General features: G+C 35.2%; 1 long non-coding RNA gene across 1 annotated transcript; it reads right to left on the bottom strand.

Annotated features, from left to right (window-relative positions):
* Positions 1–2,151: 2,151 nt before the first annotated feature.
* Positions 2,152–17,498, bottom strand: LOC119714407 (uncharacterized). Its single transcript, XR_005261598.2, has 3 exons — positions 17,424–17,498; positions 5,722–5,832; positions 2,152–4,743 (listed from the first exon to the last, which is right to left on the bottom strand). It is a non-coding gene; the product is annotated as an uncharacterized lncRNA (long non-coding RNA).
* Positions 17,499–18,011: the final 513 nt, after the last annotated feature.

Raw genomic sequence — 18,011 nt, 5'->3', positions numbered from 1 at the left:
CCTGATGGTCTTTGTTGGTTGAAGTCCATGGGGGTTCTGGCTATTTTTTTTTTTTCCTTGCAGCAACTGACTATGATAATGAAGCTGTGACTATGGAAGAAACAACAGAATGTTGAGGAAAATTATTTGACAGCAATAAAAATGTCATACGTTTAGCAAGAAATTTAGTCTTTGTTATTGTTGTTGTATTTTTTTAATTATTTTGTTTATATATAACTGTAATGTATTGCAGTTTGAAAAGTCCTTGGTGGCACTGTGGTGGGGTCATTATTAACATCCAGCCACTGGGTTTTGCCCACTCCAGGAATCTTCAATGTTCTGAATGTATTTAAGTATGAGCTTTTTGGAGTCAAGAGTTTAAAGATTCTTGTCTCAAGTGAAAGAGTAGTAATGTAATGAATGCTGAATTTCATGGTTCTACTCTTTTCCCTGGTTTGTGTATTGGCAGGTCCCAGTACTGTTTATGACAGAAGAAAATCAAACGTACTATCATTGAAATTCAAGGTTCTGGTGAGAACAGGAACCAGACCAAAGCCACAGTAAAATCTAAGATTTTTGCACGTGCTAGAGCCCCCTTTCAGTACTTAACTCTGATTAATATGATTTATAACCATTTTATGTCTCATTGGCCTAATCAACAACAGGAGAAGGTAAAGGGATCTAGTAAATTCAGTCCAATTTCTTTTTCAGAAACTTTGCTTCAGAGATGTGTTTTGTGTGTTTTAAATATGACAGAATAACATTATAATAAAATCTGAAAGAATAACTTAGTGGACCAAGTTTATGCTTAATTTTGCTGTGTTGTTAATGGCATTTTACTACAGGTTGGTTTGCTTTACTCTCAGCTAAACCATATTTTCTCAGGGATATTAACTCTTCCTCATGTTGTAAAATATGACACCACCTAGCACTGAGTTGGGACCACTTATGAAAATACCGGCCACAACAAAGAGGGGATTTAGGGTCAGTTCAAAGCAGCAAGCAGAGGTTACGTCTATTGTAAATTAAATGTTTCTGCATTGGTCTCTGGCATTAAAGGTTCAGCTAATGTGTACAGCCCATGTTCATGGCATTTAAATCTTGAAACCTGCAAAACATAGTTCTCATATGAAACATGCCTTTTGGGAATGGCCAGTCCTAACTCTTGATCTGTGCTTGGGAACTACTTGGGAGTGAGAGAACACCCTGTGTGACTGATCTCAGGGTTTTCCTAATGATAGGTGTTTGAATCCTCTTTCCCAGGACAACACAGATAGATAACTGTAAAACTGAAGAATGTCATCTGAGATGAGGTTGCATTTTTGTGCCAATTGAAAAACCCCAGAGCCTGGGGATTATCTAAACTAAACTAGAAACTTTAAACTGATGTTAAAAATAAAACTGTGGAGAGCAATGAAGGTTTTAAATTCACTATGAGTCTTCATAGCTTCAAAATTACTCATTAATTTTAAAAGTGCCCACATGATTTCAAGTAAGAATATCTAATTCAGGTAGTCTTCCGAAAGATACTAGTAAGAAAATACTCTGCATGCTTCTGTTTACTTAATTTTCATCTTTGTATCACAGAAGCAAATTCTGCATGACTTCCCTTATTTAGCTGGCATAAGTTCCCCCCAGTTATCTGGGGAACTATATAGTTACAGTCATTTGAAGATACTCGTAGAGTCTAACTGGCACTTAATTGGAGAACTGTACACAGTGCAGCTGCAGCTCCTAATTAGGTAGTAGTGGTCCTCCTTACACGAACCTCCTCTTCTGTTAGAATGTAGGTCCATAAGCATCTGGGTCCAGGGAAAATTGGCTGTTGTATGTGTGAAAGAGACAATCTGCTTTTAAAAATCTGAGCTGAAATCTGTAGATTTTGAAACTTCTGGAAGAGAAGTTAGTGAGGTACACAAAGGGATGACCAAACCCTTTTCTCAGTTGATGTATGTCTCCTAAAATTCTCCAGTGATTTTTTTCTTATTTTATAATGTGATAATTTTTCTGCAGAATATATTAAGAACTACAGAAGAGGTTATTTCACACATTAATAACTAACATCAATTAATATAGTTATTGTTCAAAACCAAATCACAATGGATTCAGACTCTGAAATCCAGTGAACAGGTATATAATTTTTTAATTTTGTATACAAAAATAAGGCACAACTTGTATAAAATGGGCAAACCAGAATCCAAAAATAATTGACCACAAATGAACAAAATCACTAAAAACTCAAAAAAAGCTTTTCTTAAAAAAAACTTTCTTAAAAAAAACAAAACAAGACACCAACTTACTTAAAACAAAACAAAACAAAACAACCTTACTTTTACTCAAAAAAAAAAATTACTTTTTTTTTTTTTTTTTGACAGTAATTAACCATGTACTTTACCAATAGCTCTCTTCGCGTAGCAACTCTAAAGTGAGACACTGGATATTTTCTCCGGTAATCTGAGTACGTTTCAGCTTTTGGAAGTTGATAATTGTTATCGAAACATATTGTGTTTACTTCAGCTTTCTTTGATGTAATTTTTTTAATCTTTTTGTTTCTGTTTTTTAAGGCCTAACTGTTCCCACTGAAATCAGACAAAAATAAACAAAAAACAAACAAACAAAAAAAACCAACCAAACAAAACTAAACAAAACATGTGAATTCATTCGGGCTATACTAAGTGTTGCACAACAGTATTTTTTTTTTATATTTGGGGTTACAGAGAGGATAACCAGTTGTCATGTTGGGCCCTGATCTTGTAAATCCTTATACATGTGCATATGGCTATTAACATGAATGGCTTTACTCAAATAAGTAAGGATTGCTCACAATCACAAAAGTTTGAAGGATAATTTTCAAAATGGCTGAAAATTGAATATTATGGATTCTACAATTTTAGACATTTTTCAGGGAACTCCTAGTGTTACTTAAACTCACTGCAGCTTCTTTTCCTGTTGATTTTATGCCATTCATAAAACCATTAATGTTTCTAAATGCATTTCTTGGTTTTATTTCTCTTAAAAATTTAGCCCTCTCTGGCTTATGTTGAAGCTGCAAGGATAACACACATTTCTTTAAAATTCTGAAGGGGTATCTTCTGCTGTAGAGAAGCTCAGAAAAGAATACTGCACTGCAAGTTATTATGTAATATTTTATATAAATACAAATTTTTAAAAATACTGAATCAGAAGAACTGAATTTGAAAAAAAAAGAACTGGCACAAAATAATTTTACATTTTGCAATAACAGTAATTAAAATGTGCTGTGGAAATCAGTTTCTGGTAAGTAAAATTTAAGAAATGTATACATTCTGAATTTACATGGCTGAGATACTGCTTTTATTGACATTGTTTATAGTTAATGACAATATGTCTTGTTATCATAAAAGTATATCCATTTTGGTTATGTCTTTTGAACCTTTTATAATGAAACTCTCATTATTATAAGTCTTTCGAAAAAGTTATGTGATAGTGCCTAGCAGTGGAAGCTAGTCAATGAACTCAATTAAACTGTGTGTTTTTTATCTTCAACCTTTTTAAAAAACAAAACAAAACAAAAAAACAAACAAAAAAACAACCTCTACCCATTTAAATTATAGCTTCAAAATACAATTTTTAAGTATTTTAAAATGAGAGATAACTGTCATAAGAAGAAATGTCTACCTCTGACAAGGAAAACTTCTCATTTATGGGTACCCTTGCAGTACTGGTTGTTGAAAGAAAATTTATCGCTACAGATTTGTTCTTAGAGTCACTTGCCAATCTTTATAGCATGACAGAACAAAATCAAATCCATGTTGTAGTTAAGACTAGAGACTGTTGATTTAAGACTTTCATGAATTTTCACACACAAAAAAAAAAAGTTATGGAAAGAATGTTGTTAATTAGAAACATCAGGCATGACCAATCCTTACCAGGAAAGGGTTTAGGTGTAACCACAGTGCGGTATTTGTTCATATCATAATTAAAAAAAAATAAAATATGTGGGGGAGGATGGGTTCTGATTTTATTTTTTTTCTATTGTTATAATTATTTTGAATGTATGGAAAATGTAAACTCTTCAAGGATTCCTGTGAGTGCAGTTTACATGAAGCTGGTATGGCACTGCTTTGTAATTCTGAATCTATCTTCTCAGAACTTAGTTCAAAACTTCCAATCCAGGCAACCAATAAACTCAGAAGCTGAGCTGAATGAAACATAATAGTGAGAGAAGTGTATTTAGGAAGGGAAACAGAAATATTTTTCTTTCAGAGGGAAGTTAAACTCTGATGAATTTCTGCTTAGCTGTAAACCACTTTCTCTGTTTCTTGGAAGTACTGAACTAAATGGCAAACACTAAATTATGATGTTTAATGTACTTCTGTAGATTATGTATACTTAAAGTACACAATATACTTTATAATTTCCTATGAACAATATGTCATTTACTATTTGTTGACAGAAAGATAGAGAAATTAAATACAACATTTACAGAAAGTAAGTGTTAAACGGGAAGCAGTATTCTTTCCTAGTTAACATGGCAGGCTGAGAATCTGGAGATGTGGTTCGATGTGCTTTTCTTCCAGTAACTTGTGTAAGTTTGGGCAAGTTTTTTCATGCCTTCCCATTGTTCCTTTGTCTTATCTCTTGACATAGTCTTGAGAGCATAAGTACATGCTAAAATGCTTTAACCTCATTTTGGTGCATTTGGATGCTGTTTTAGCACATGTAAACTGTGATTGTACTTCATTCCTGTCCACAGTCACTTCATCTTCACTCTAAAGGATGTGTCTAGGTTCCAAAAGGAAAAATAAATGTAATGTTAGTTTATTTATTTAATTAATTAAAGAAAAAAATAAATCAATAACATAAATAAATAAATAAAATAAAATAAAAAGAGAAATAGAGGTCTATTAGTGCACCTTTATTCTAGCATCTCAGACAGGCTAGCGAGGAACTATCTAGCACTGTCAGCTTGAAGATAGTTCCAGCTCTTTCTGTTTCTCACACTCTCTATGACATAAGACATGGATAAGTACTAGCATGAGTACTGACGTTTTGCAACTTGTTTCAGAACTTTGCATTTAACATCAAGAATCATTCCTTAGTCTTAGACTGTATTTAGTGCAGTCATCATTAATATTGTTTACCAAGGAAAAATAAGTTGGTAGTGGGTCATTGTGAAAGGGGATGAGCTTGTGTATCCTTGATTGCATGAGAAGGCAGCGCAAACTTCTGAAGACTACTGGATAGACAGATTGCCTATCACTCTTGGCCAGGAATTCCAGCAGAGTGCATAGAGTTTACATTAGCCTTGGTTCTGCTGTGATGATTTAATTTCAGGGAGACGCCACCTCCTTCCAGGAGGCTTTCAGAGTAGGATGTAAAACTAGCAGCAGCTTACTCTATCTGTCCAAAGAGCATGAGATAATGAGGCCCTCTGGGATATGTATGGCTATTTTCCTTTTCTGTTTTCAGGCTATGTCTTAGTGCAAATGATGACGTTTGACAAATAAAAGACATCATTGTTGACTTAGCTCAGCAAAACAAGATTAGCAATTCAGAATACTTTAGAAGGTGGGAAGGAATGATTACATGATTCAGGATCCTGGGGTACTTCTTTCTCAGATTGAATTTCAATTGTCATGACAGCTTTCTGATGCCAGCTTAAACTCACAGCCCTGCTGTGGGAGCTGATATTCTGTAAACTTAGAATGACTTAATGGAACAGCAGGCACAATGCAAGGTCTTTAATTTAAGAAAACATACCTTTTTTCTTTCCAGCTAAAGATTTGTTTCACAGATGTTTTGCCAGTATTTGAATAAGTGTTTGCTACCAGCCTTCTTTTTTTTTTTTTTTTCCCCTCCTGGCAAGTTTCCCTTAAAAAACAGTACAATAGGAGAAATTAATCTGTTGGTTCAAAAGGAGGTGACAATTTCAATTTGTATTCAGTTTATATGAAGAAGAAGAGAGAGAAAGATGTATAGCAAGCCACAATAAGGAAAGTATCAATAAGCGGACTTGCTAGAAATGTTTGTTTCAAAGATGATGAGTTTTGAAGTAAGGCTAGGGGATGAAAACTTGCTGACAATTCAAAGCATCTGGAAGTGAAATGAAAGTTTTCAACTCCTTGACGTTTGTCAACAAAGAGCATTCCAGGAACAGCTGCTCTGAATGTGTTAGTTATGAGCTGCTGAAATAATGGATAATTTCTGGTTAGTTGCAGTGGGTTAATAAAGTCTGGATAACTGGAATGATCTCTGGGTAAAAGTGACCTCATTCCAATCTCCATTCATAATGAGAAATAATCTCAACAGTGTGTTAAAATGCCCCCTTCCATGTAAAACACAGTTCTGAATGATTTTTTTTCTTGTGAACTCTGAGCCAGAAAACATTGTATGGAAGGTGAAGAACACTTAGATAATTCTTACATTCATTGCTAGTGGTATATATATTTTTTTCTTTTGATATTATAAAAGCATTCCAAATACAGGCCTTTGTTTTTCTTTAACACCTGACTTCAGGGTGCTCAGCGCCCTATGTAGAACTAGTGGCATGTCTGTGCGGATGGATCTAGGTGATTCATGGAGAACTTAGATGCCAGGGGATAAGTTTCAGAACAGGTTGATAAAATAAGAATAAATAAATAAATACATCCACACCCTCCTCACAATGAAGTGATTCCGTCTTCCAGGAAAATGTAAGTATTGTTAAAGAGACAAGGTCACTCACCACCTTCCTTCTGGAATCTGGGCTCCAGGTGGAAAACAAAACTGAACCCCAACCCATGCAAATACACAGGAAAAAGGACTTTCTATCATCAGTTCTTCACAAGACAGGATGCTGTGTGAGTTTAGTATTATATTATCTTTCAGCTCTGAGTCTACTCTCTCTCCACAGTGTCTTGCTATGGATAGGTGGGTTCCTGCACACATTGCTGGTTTTGAGTAGCTCTCTGCTTCAGATGTTTTCTGGTTTGGATCAAATTCAGTGGTACTCAAGCAGAAGAGGCATGTCCAACTCTGTGGGCTGTTCATGCAGCCTCAGTTAGCTATTTTTCTGAGTTAGGTTGTACTTAAAAAAGGTTAGGAGTTAACTTGCTGAATATTAAACACTAAGATATCAAATTAGTTTAGATCTCATCAATCTGTATCTTCAGGTTTCAAGATCTGACCAAACATAGAGATAAAGCTTGGAAGAGAGCTAGTGTCTGATAGTTGAGACTGGTTGTCTAAATATATTCTGCTTTCCCACTTGGTCTTCCTGTACCCCTGTTAAGCCGGGTCAGTATATCCATTCAAAAAATGTAAGCCATCCTATGCAATTGTGTTACCAGTCTGATTATGCAGTATTATATATTTTGGGTGTCTTAATGAGCAGTTCTATGTTTACTGAAAAGCCTTATACTGTGCTTTCAACTGAAACAGGAGAATCATAATAATAGTAATAAAATATCTTATGTTGCATAGTTTTCACAGATTGTCTTAAGATATGAAGATTCTCATATTTATTTTTCTGCAGGTCTTAATTTTAAACCATTGTATGGTATTAGAATATCAGCTCATTTCATAAAAGAATACTTCTGGTTCTCAAGGTTGCGAAAGCATAAAAGGGTGAAAAAAGTTCTAACATATTATTTGACAACTGCTCAGCATGAGCTTTGAATTTTCAGCTTTTGGCAATACTTATTCAAAGTAATTTGTCATCAGACAAGGACGTGGAAGCATGTCATTTTGTATGGTGTAATGAATGCAGGATCAATTAAGTGTTGGTGTGAATAAGGCATGATAAAACTTTCAGATTTGTTATTTAGAATAAAAGTGCAATAACTTAAGCCTTTTGTGCAGTGGCAGGGGGGGAGGGGAATACTACTTGTGATTGCATGATTTTTCATTTGTGGCATCATTGATCATTGTCAGCTTTTCTCAGTGTATACTGTCTTGCTAGATTGTGAAACACTTTTTTTTTTTTCTCTCTCTCTTTTCTCTGTTTTTTTTTTTTTTAATTTTAATTTTAATTTTTTTTTTTAATTGCAGATGTTTCTATTTCCCTATGTTTTGTTAGATTTGTGTCAACTGGAGAGCTTCTGGTGGTAGAATGAATGGTGGGAGGAAAATAAGCAGTTATATTTCCCTGAAACTGTGAAACTCTCTTAACTTTACTCTGATGTAGGTCCACAAGTTGTTAATAAAAAAAACCTCATACATCTATGGTAGCTTTGTAACTCCACTGTCAGCTTTGTAACTCCACTGTCACAAGAGGATCTCATTTGAATGAATGCTGTTTATCTTACTGTCAACTGCTGTAGATCTTGACTTTCCAATAGAATAATTTATTTATTTATTTATTTATAATATGCAAACCTAAACATTATCAGTTGTACCACAGGCACTTGCAACATTATACCCTGATGAAGAGAGATAAGGCTGCTTCTTTCACTGCAACTGTGGGGGTTCTGAAACTAATACCATAGACAGCAGCCTTCTTACAGACTCTGCAGTCATCCTACTGCTGCTGGCCCTTGCTCTACTTTTCCCTAATCCATGTTTCCACCACCACCTCTTCATCCTCTTCCACTGCAGTTGCCAAGAAGCTACTTAAGAAATCTCAGCAGAATTCAGAATCTGGCCCAGAATTTCAGTCGGCTGATGTATTTCAGCTGTAGGGAAAATAGTAAGTCAGGGCCTGAGAAACAAGGAAGTGGGCTGAGCTCAGTTTTTATGAGCAAACACTGTCAATTGTCTCCATACTTGCCAGATGGCGTTGCTTAGAGGACTGAATTTACTCTGAGAGCAGGATTGCAAGGCTGCTTAACATTTAAAAATGCAGAGTTGTTCCTTGTAGTTTTGTACTTGTACACATCACAGTGCCTGTTTGCAGGTTTGTGTGGTTTTGCAAGTTGCAGGGACAGAAAGTCAGCCTTATTTTTGTTAATGGCACAAGACTTGCACTTAGAACTCAGGGAAGAAATAACCTCTTTTATTATTTATTAAGAAGACAAAATTACACTATTCCCAATATTTTTCAGTTAATTAGGGAAGTTAAAAAAAACTGCAAAAACAATCTCAACCAGGAGAGATGTAGTTTCCCTCAGCTGAAAATCAAATGAAACCTGTTTTCACTAAATTATACATACTTACTTTTTGAGCAGTTAGGAGAGAAATCAGAAGAAAATTGATTTGTCTCATGTAACCCACAGAGGTGAGCTAAGATTATACAGAAAGTGCTTTTTGAATAACAGTATCTTCTGTTGACAAGACATGTTTGTACAAGAAAAAAAAAAAAAAAAAAACTAAAAATATGTTAATTTTCATTTTTTAAAATATTTCTTAAAATTTTGTATTTTCATAGTCAGAGACAAAAATGGAACCAGAGCTAGTAGTCAATTAGTTTGGGTGCTTCATGATGGCTGGAAGACATTATTAGGGTGCTCATAAAATAACATTGTGCAGATGATTGTATATTAAATACATAAATACAAGAACAAATGGCTGCTAAGTCATCTGTTTTTTATATATTTACATGTATTTATATTAGTTTTCATGTCCTTGTTTTAAAATTTTGAAATGTTGGCTATTTGAATGAAATGCAAGAGATAATTCTCATTTGCATGTAACCACAATTTATTACCTAAAAATTATAATTCTACTTTTAATTAATATTATTTTTTTTTAAACAAAATCAAAATCTTTTCAGACATATTATAGAGTTAACTAAGAATTAAAATATGAGTACTCCATTCCCTTCGCTTGCTTTTGATCCTTATCAAAACAAAGAATAAGGGAATTTTCATTGTTTCTAGCAATAACAGGTTAGGTTGTTGTATTTGGATAGAATTCGATCTAATGACTTATAGTCTCTAGAAGAACTGTTTATTAAAACATCAACAACAAAACAATAAGCTTCCCACATCACAACTTCTCAGCCTGTGTTTGATATCATTAGAAATTAGAATACAAACCGTCTGTTCATTGTGTTTGGTGTCCTTCTTCTATATGAGTCTTTGTTGATTCATATTATTAATATATTGAATATACATACATATATATATATATTTAAGTGGACTGCAATAGGTTTGGAAAGTTCTCTGAAACCACATCATGTCAGCTGTGATAGTCATCTCTAGTGAATTTTGTTTTTTGTTTGTTTGCTTTGCTGTTGTTGTTGTTTCCCTTTTGTTGCCCCTCCACTTCCCTCTCTCTCTTCCCCCCTGTGCCATCACCGCACATCTTACAAAGATGGAGAGAACAGATTCTTTCATCAGCATTTGAATTATATTTGAATTAGCTGAAAATAAATAAATTGTAACAAAATACAGTTGTAAAAACATGCCCCAAACAGTCCAGTTTACAGTCCCTATTTTCATCAAATTGCATGGAAATATTTGTCTGGGTTTACTCATAAAGGTAAAGCTTTTGCTGAAAATTATCCTAATGGTATCAGAACAAGAGGAGAATTAAGATTTATTGCCAAACAAGAAATAAACCTTTATTGAAATAAGTTATAGTAAGAGAAGATAAAGTATCCTGAGATTTCAAGTTGGTCAGAAAAGCCAGAAAGTATAGAAAAGAATGCTTCTCAAGTTGATATTAGCTGCAGAGAAGCAGAGTTATAAGCTAAAGGTGGGGAAGTTATGGAAGAACAGATAGGAAGAAAAATGCAAGATGTCTGAAGAGGAAAAGCATGACAGAATAATAGGACATTTTTAGGATTAGTGTATCACAAACCAAATAGTATCTCTTTATGTTTCTCCAACTATTTTGAATTTCTAAATAGCAATTTTGTTGTTGTTTTTTAACGATCACATGAAAATTATGGCGTCTTTTTCTACCAGTTACATTTATAGATGGGAATTCATCTTGGTCACCATCAAATTAGTCATCCAGTCCAAAATTACTTTAGGTTCTCTCCACAGTCTGTGGCCAAATAGGGCAATTCCTCCCTTTGTAAGATAGGTATCTTGGATAGGTAAGATGTGTTGTTCTTGGGGAAGTCTGTATCCAGTTAAGTAAGGTAGCACTTAATCCTGGATATGTACCTTTCATATGGCAAGTATTTGGTGAGATTAGTCACCAACAGATAGGAAGACAGCCCTTTCAATCTGCTGTTTAGGAGTGAGGTTATTATAAGTAAACAAAGAGATGAGGGATAGCTATGGTTAAGTGTAGTAATGACATGTTTATTTATTTAACATACATATAAATCTCAAAGTTGGATCATTAAAAAGAGAAGTATTGGCCTATGTAATATTTAATTTGTTTCATTCTATAATCATAAAATATTTTGATATGAAATATAGTTATCTTTGCATGCAACCTTTCTAGAAAGGCCAACCCTTTTTTTCTTTGCATGCAACTTTTCTAGAAAGGCCAATCCCCTCCCCTTTATTTATTCATTTATTTATTTATTTATTTTCAATGACAGCCAGTAAGCTTCAGATAGATTTTCCCAGACAACATTGTTTTCTGAAACTCTATATGTTATGACATGCTGATGAAACCCAATATGATTCAGCAGAAGAACTTGTTCACAGAAAAGAAAAATTCTCCTAATATTTTGGAGAAACAGAAGTCCATAGATATCTATAGATAGACCCCTACAGAAAGCTGCCTTAGGTGACTGCCTTCTGCTTTTTCTAGAGCTGGTCCTGCTCCCCAGTGTGAGGTATGCATGGTGCACACTATGCTTGAATTCCCTTCCTTTATGAGCACATTTAACTGTTTTTTCCTAGGAGACACACATAGCTTTCACCAGGGATATCAGAGTATCTTTCTACAACAGTCCCTACAGAGCCTTGTTAAATTAACTTTCTTCATGGAAGTCTCTTAGTAAATCTTGCTTATATTAAAAAACAACTTTCAGGGAAGGAAAAAAAAAAAGAACAATCAGTTATTCATGCAACAGCTTTAGTTTGGTTAGAGGAAATGTTCCTGAATCCTTAGAATTGCTCTTGAAAGCTAGCCAGTATGAAACACTGAAGTAATGTGGAGTTAAACACAGTTTCAAGTAGCTAGCAAAGAAGGAGCTTACAAAGGACAAATGTCTTCAAGCATTTGGACTACCAGGCAGACAAAAGGAAGAAAGTGATTTATCAGACAAGGGCCCAAGAACTAAAACTTTGCCATCATATTACAGGCACAATAAAAATGAAATCCATAATATTTTTTCACCAATTTAGCAATTTTCAGAGTAATTTTAACTGGAGCCATATTTAAGATTATTATTATTATTATTAGTATTATTATTATTTTATTTTTAATATGATGTGTCTTTACCTGTCCTTATCTAATATGATTGCTTTTAATTAAGACAGTCTGGTTGTGGACCTGGCAACTGTTACACTGGGATAAATCACATTCAAGTTCTTAAGTACAGAGCTACAGAGGGGAAGGAGGTGTCATAGTGCCAATTTAGAAACTATGCATAATATTCTGTATTTGCACGTTAGAGCTGGGTGCAATGCCATCTTCTTCTGATATAGCACATGAGCCCAGATTCATCCCATCTAAACAGAGGCACTTATCTGAGACATCTCAAGTAAGAGCTTACTTAATGTTGCCTTCTTATCTCATCATTGGAGAGAAGTAAGCACCATGAGAAGATAACTCATCCCACTTAGTATCTGACTGATCTCTTGCAGGTGCCCTTAGCTGGCCCTTTTGGCTGTGCAGAGGATGGAGAGCAACTATTGTGCTAGTTTGTGTTTTTGGTAGATGTTTGTAGCAAGATGGGGAAAATTTAGGCCACCCTATTCTGCTGTCTGATTGTATTCTAACCCTAAGTTAGGCCCTGTAGCTTTACATATATATAATGGAGAAAGGCAGATAGATAAAGATGAAATTCACAGCAGCCAGTATACTCCACAGAGAATTGTCTCAGCCAAGGACAGCAGTGTGCATCAAAGCCATATTGCTGTTAGTATCTTATGTAGCACAACACCTACAGCTCTAAATCAAGGCATGATATTCTGCCTTTGCCTCGTCCACATAAACATGGACAGTGGGTACACTTCCCTACCCCTAATCAGATGACATTCAGCTTCTTTAGGTCCAGTTTGAGTTTTCTGGGCCCAGAAGAAAAATCTGTGTATGACTCCAAATCCCAAATGGTGGACACATGCCAAAGTTTCTTCTCTATGTAAAAGTTCAGACTGTTCTCCCAGGGAGAGAACATTTTTATGCATTTGTCAGACATCATAATTTGGTCAGTGTTTCTAAACTCATTACCAACATACTACTCTGGGCTTGAAGAGATGTACAGCAAATTAGGCCTACATCCAAAAGGGAATTTAGTGTTGCAATGCTGAGGCTTGCAGTGCTAGATGTTTAGGCGCATAATCTCCACAGTGGAGTCCAAAGCTAAAACTGTCCCTTGGTTTCCTCTGTAATGGACAAGGAGAAGCAGATTCCTCAAAATCAGATTCACCATAGATCAACATATTGAAAAGAGACCCATATGCATCGTGAGTGGGAAAGTCTGAGGACTGCAGTGTGGTTACAGTCATTGACTGTAGAACGTTAAGATGGCAATGTATATCATGATAGTTCAGAGTCCAGTGAAGGGTTAAATTCATTTCTGAAATGAGAGGAGAAAGAGTGTTCTTCCTATTTTCCCTGAATTAGTCTACTTGCCAATTGCACTAGTGATGCTGCTGGTTGAATGCTTTGCCATCTTATTAACAGAGGCATTAATTCTTATTTACTTTGTGCTTTAACAGCAGGGGAAAGCTGAGAGGGTTCTTTCCAGAAAAATAACAGGCAGATGGGATGATGTTGGAAATAAGGCATGAGGAAACAGAAGCTGTGTTTGGTTTGTGTGTGAAGGTGCCATTTCAATGCCTATACAATTGCCACAGCAGTTTTTCAGTGCCAGGAAGAGTGAGTGGGCAGCTTTTTGGACCAGGGTGCTCATGCAAAGATCACAGGAAAAATGCTGGCAGCAGTCCCCCTCTTTTTGTTTGGGCCTGTGACACAAAGTGGATGTGGTAGGATCAGTATTCAGGAGGGAGTATACAAATAATCCCTTGACTGAAAATAGTTCCACCAAGATGTTAGTCATCAAGGGTAGGACCCAAACCACAACATACTGATCGAAGAAAGCTTGGGGCCTTGCCTAATCTAAAAAATGTGAAGCAGTAATAAGAACCAAGGTCCGTCTGCTCTGCTGCTGTGTTCCTAGTGTGCTGTAGTGTATGTCTAGATTTGCTGTTGTATATGTCTACATAGACAATACTGTCTACAAATGAAAGTTTTCTGCATTCATTCTGTGCCAACTACATTGTAGAGCATTACAATAAAGACTGATGCATTTTGCTATGGCAAACAGAAGCTGTTTTATAAGTGTTTCTGATGTTTTATTTAACAATTTAAGTTTAAAAGTGCCAGCATCTTAGAGAAGTTGCTGTTACCTAGAAGAAGCAAAACAAAGCCTACACCTTTAGTTCAAGGTGCAGTCACCTTCTATAATGCAAACAGGAGGGAAAAAAAAAAACAAACAACATAGTAAAATTCTTTAAAGCCCATGCTTATCTGTTTGTAAGTCTTTTTGACTCATAAGAATAACAGATGTTGGTTAGTTTTCACATGAACTTCTGCCATGCCTATCTTAGATACCTAAACCTAGACTTCAGTCCATATCTGCTACTTCTTGAACAAGAGATCTAACTACAAAACTGCTGTGCAAAGGCTGTACAGCACTTTCCTTTTGTTTTCAAAGGAAATGTGTGACCTTGCTTTGCATACTTGAATGCATACCTATGTGCAGAAAGAGATTTTGCAATTACTTAAGTGTGGAATTTATCTCTGGAAGAACAACTTCACTGTGTCCCAATGATTGACAGCAAATCTATATCCCCCAAGCCTGAAGAAGATAACAAAAAACATCTAATCTGTATTGCTAGGCAGAAATCAGGTTCAAAGCCTTTATTTTCTGACTTTAACTGGTCTAATGGACAAAGCATAAACAGGGCATATTGAATAGCCAGATTTTGATATTATCAATGTTTGCTTTTCCTTAAGGAAACCTGGAAAATACAATCTAGATGAGATTATCATTGGCATCTGCTCAACTGATATTAATGTATATTAATAGTATTTATTCAAGTGTTGCTGTCAAACTGTGAGACCGTTTCAGGTCAGTCCCAAGGTATCTCTTTTGGACTGAAATAACTCCATCTTCTCTATTCTAAAGCGGAAACGTACATTCTGCAGAGATAAACAGAAAAAAAGTCTCAATATTAAAGAGCCATCCTTATCTGTCTCTTTCACAAAGTGTAATACATAGTTGCAAATGCTTCTTTAAAAGCTTTATTACATTCTAAATGTCTGCAGCATGTGACAGTCTACAAATTAATCCCCTAAAAAACATTTCGATAATAAAAGCAGGAGCACAAATTATAGGACCAATGCAAATATAAACATCTTGCTTCATTCTTTAAGATTTGTGTAAATCTGCTTGAGATCTTGCTATAAAGCTTGTTTGGGATGTGAAAGGTAGTGTCCTATCCTGACAATACAAGAAGTAATGAAGTGAATACTGGCATGGAGGGAGGCTGAATATTTGGAAGTTAAAAAAAAAAAAAAAGAGTATGGGTGTTGATTAAATGATTCTTTCTTTCAAAGATTTCAGAACTGCATTAATCCCTGGTTTTGGAAACACTTGCATTTTAAATGGGAATTAACTATCATCAAGAGTGAGGGGAAGGTGCTCTCAATTGCTCCTTTGTCTTTCAAATAATTTCTGACTTTTATTGCTGTCAATGACAAGAGATTGTAATCTTTAAGAGCAGCCCATACGGTTTTTAATTTCTATAGCAATGGCATAGAAAATATCCCTTTTCACAACACTTTTCACTGAATTCACCCTTTCTCTAAATAGTGATTTCTGTGAGAATTATCCAGAAAAACAAGTTGTAAAAAAAATTAAGGTACAAGTTGTTGTTTCAGAAAGAGGTAAAAGTCAACACTTCCTACTAAATAAGTATTCCATATCAGCGATAGTTCATGTTTCCTGCAGCTGCACCAGCTGCTGCTGGCTGACACTGATTGTACCCAAACATATTTCAGTCTCATGTTGCTTGTTATACTTAGTTGTGTAGTTATTTATTTATTCATTTTTTTAAGAAGCAAACTTAAAATTGAGTTATATGACTGAAAACTTCTTCTGCTACATACAAGTAACCTTATATGAAGATGTCAAAGTGTATTCATTATAATGTCAGATGTTGGGGTTATAATATATTTGTTTTAAAAACAATTTTTATTGCTGTTCAGATGAAAAATATGTTTTAGTGGTGCAGACAGTAGAAAAAATTGCTGGTGTCAGAAGAGACTGTTATAGCTGCAGCATTGACATGGAAGGGAGACTGTTACTTGTTGCATAAACTGTCAGTGATTTAACTTAGCCTTAGCTGTTGCATTGCCAAGCCAACTGAAAGTGACTGTACAACATTATAACAGAAGTAAAGTACTCAATTTATTAAAAATTATATAGCTTAAAGTATTATGCAGTTAAGGAATCTAGTAGTGGGTTACAGAGACTGTAAGTGGGTATATATGTATGATTTAGCGTGATTGAACATCATTTGCATACGATGCCTATTCAGTGGTCTGTATGAAATGAAATTGGTGTTCTACAGTTTTTGTCTCTGTTGAGTGTTTCTGAGCAATGAAATGGACTAATAGTAGGTGAAAAATAATTTCCTATCAAATTAAGAAATATTTTATTTTATTTTATTTTATTTTATTTTATTTTATTTTATTTTAAAGAAACAATTAGGTTAAAAATATTTAAACATAGCTAAGAGAACTGTTTTATCTGAACACCTCAAATAGATGTGGATACTTCTTCAACCCACAAATTCCCATATCTTATTGGTAATTTACACATCATCTAAAATAACTTTCACGTATCTTTTACACAAATATCTTAACTCTGTCATATAGGTCATCTCACAGATATTAGCTTTGTCTTACAATCAGTTATTTGGAAAATATTAATTTTCCTCTTTCTTTAATCAGAGTTCTATTACACCTTTGGAAAAATCTTTGAAGTCATCATACAGCATTGGTGCACAATAAGTTTGATTGGCAAACTATTTATTGCCAAAAAGATGACCATATTAATAAGGCTGTAACAGCAGCTAATAGATTTAGTTTCCTTTAAGCAATAGCTAAGTAAATTAGATGATCATTTGTGTACATAAACGTCTACATAGCTCTATAAGTTACAGATTTAACTTCTTGTCTTACACTGTGCTTATGCTTGACATTATTATTATCAAATGTATGTTTATCATTCAAGACTTAAATAATTTATCTTGAATAAGACCTAAGTAAATCCAGCCAGCTTGCTGCCTTATTGTTAGCATAGCTTTCAGTTAGATTTGGTGAAGAAAGGGGATGTACAGAAAACTGAGTGACAGAAAAGATCTAGGGAACAACAAACAATTTAGGAAGCCACAGGGAAATACCTGAATTGTCCCGAAGGAATTTTGAAGGGCTCCTCTGAAAAGGTGATGCAACTGATATCCCAGCTGAAGTGCCTCTACACCAATGCACACAGCATGGGAAACAAGGAGGAGGAGCTGGAAACCACAGTGCATTTAGAAAGCTATGACTTAATTGCTATCACAGAAACATGGTGGGACGAATCACACAACTGGAACACTGGAATTGAGGGCTACAAGCCTTGCAAAAGAGATAGGCAGGGAAGAAAGAGTGAGGGTGTTGCCCACCATGTTAGGGAATGGATCGATTGTAATGAGCTACTTCTGAGAAACAACCACGGACAGACTGAGAGCTTGTGGGTGAAAGACTGAAACTATAGGCAGCTTGTGGCTGGGGTCTACTACAGGCTGCCTGATCAAGATGCCTGGAGTGCATTGAGGATAACATTCTGGTCTGGGTATTAAACAAAGCAGAGTAGAAGAGTTACTGGACCTGGTGCTCATCAGTGCAGATGAACTTATTAAAGAGGTTAAGACTGGAGGCAGTCTGGGCTGCAGTGACTAGGCCCTGGCTGAGTTTGTGATCTGGAGGAATATGGGCCTGACAAAGAT

Source organism: Anas platyrhynchos, chromosome Z (genome assembly GCF_047663525.1).
Source record: "Anas platyrhynchos isolate ZD024472 breed Pekin duck chromosome Z, IASCAAS_PekinDuck_T2T, whole genome shotgun sequence".
Classification (NCBI taxonomy): Eukaryota; Metazoa; Chordata; class Aves; order Anseriformes; family Anatidae; genus Anas; species Anas platyrhynchos.
Note: the sequence above shows the minus strand (reverse complement) of the source record. Positions and strands in the feature narration are given on the sequence as shown.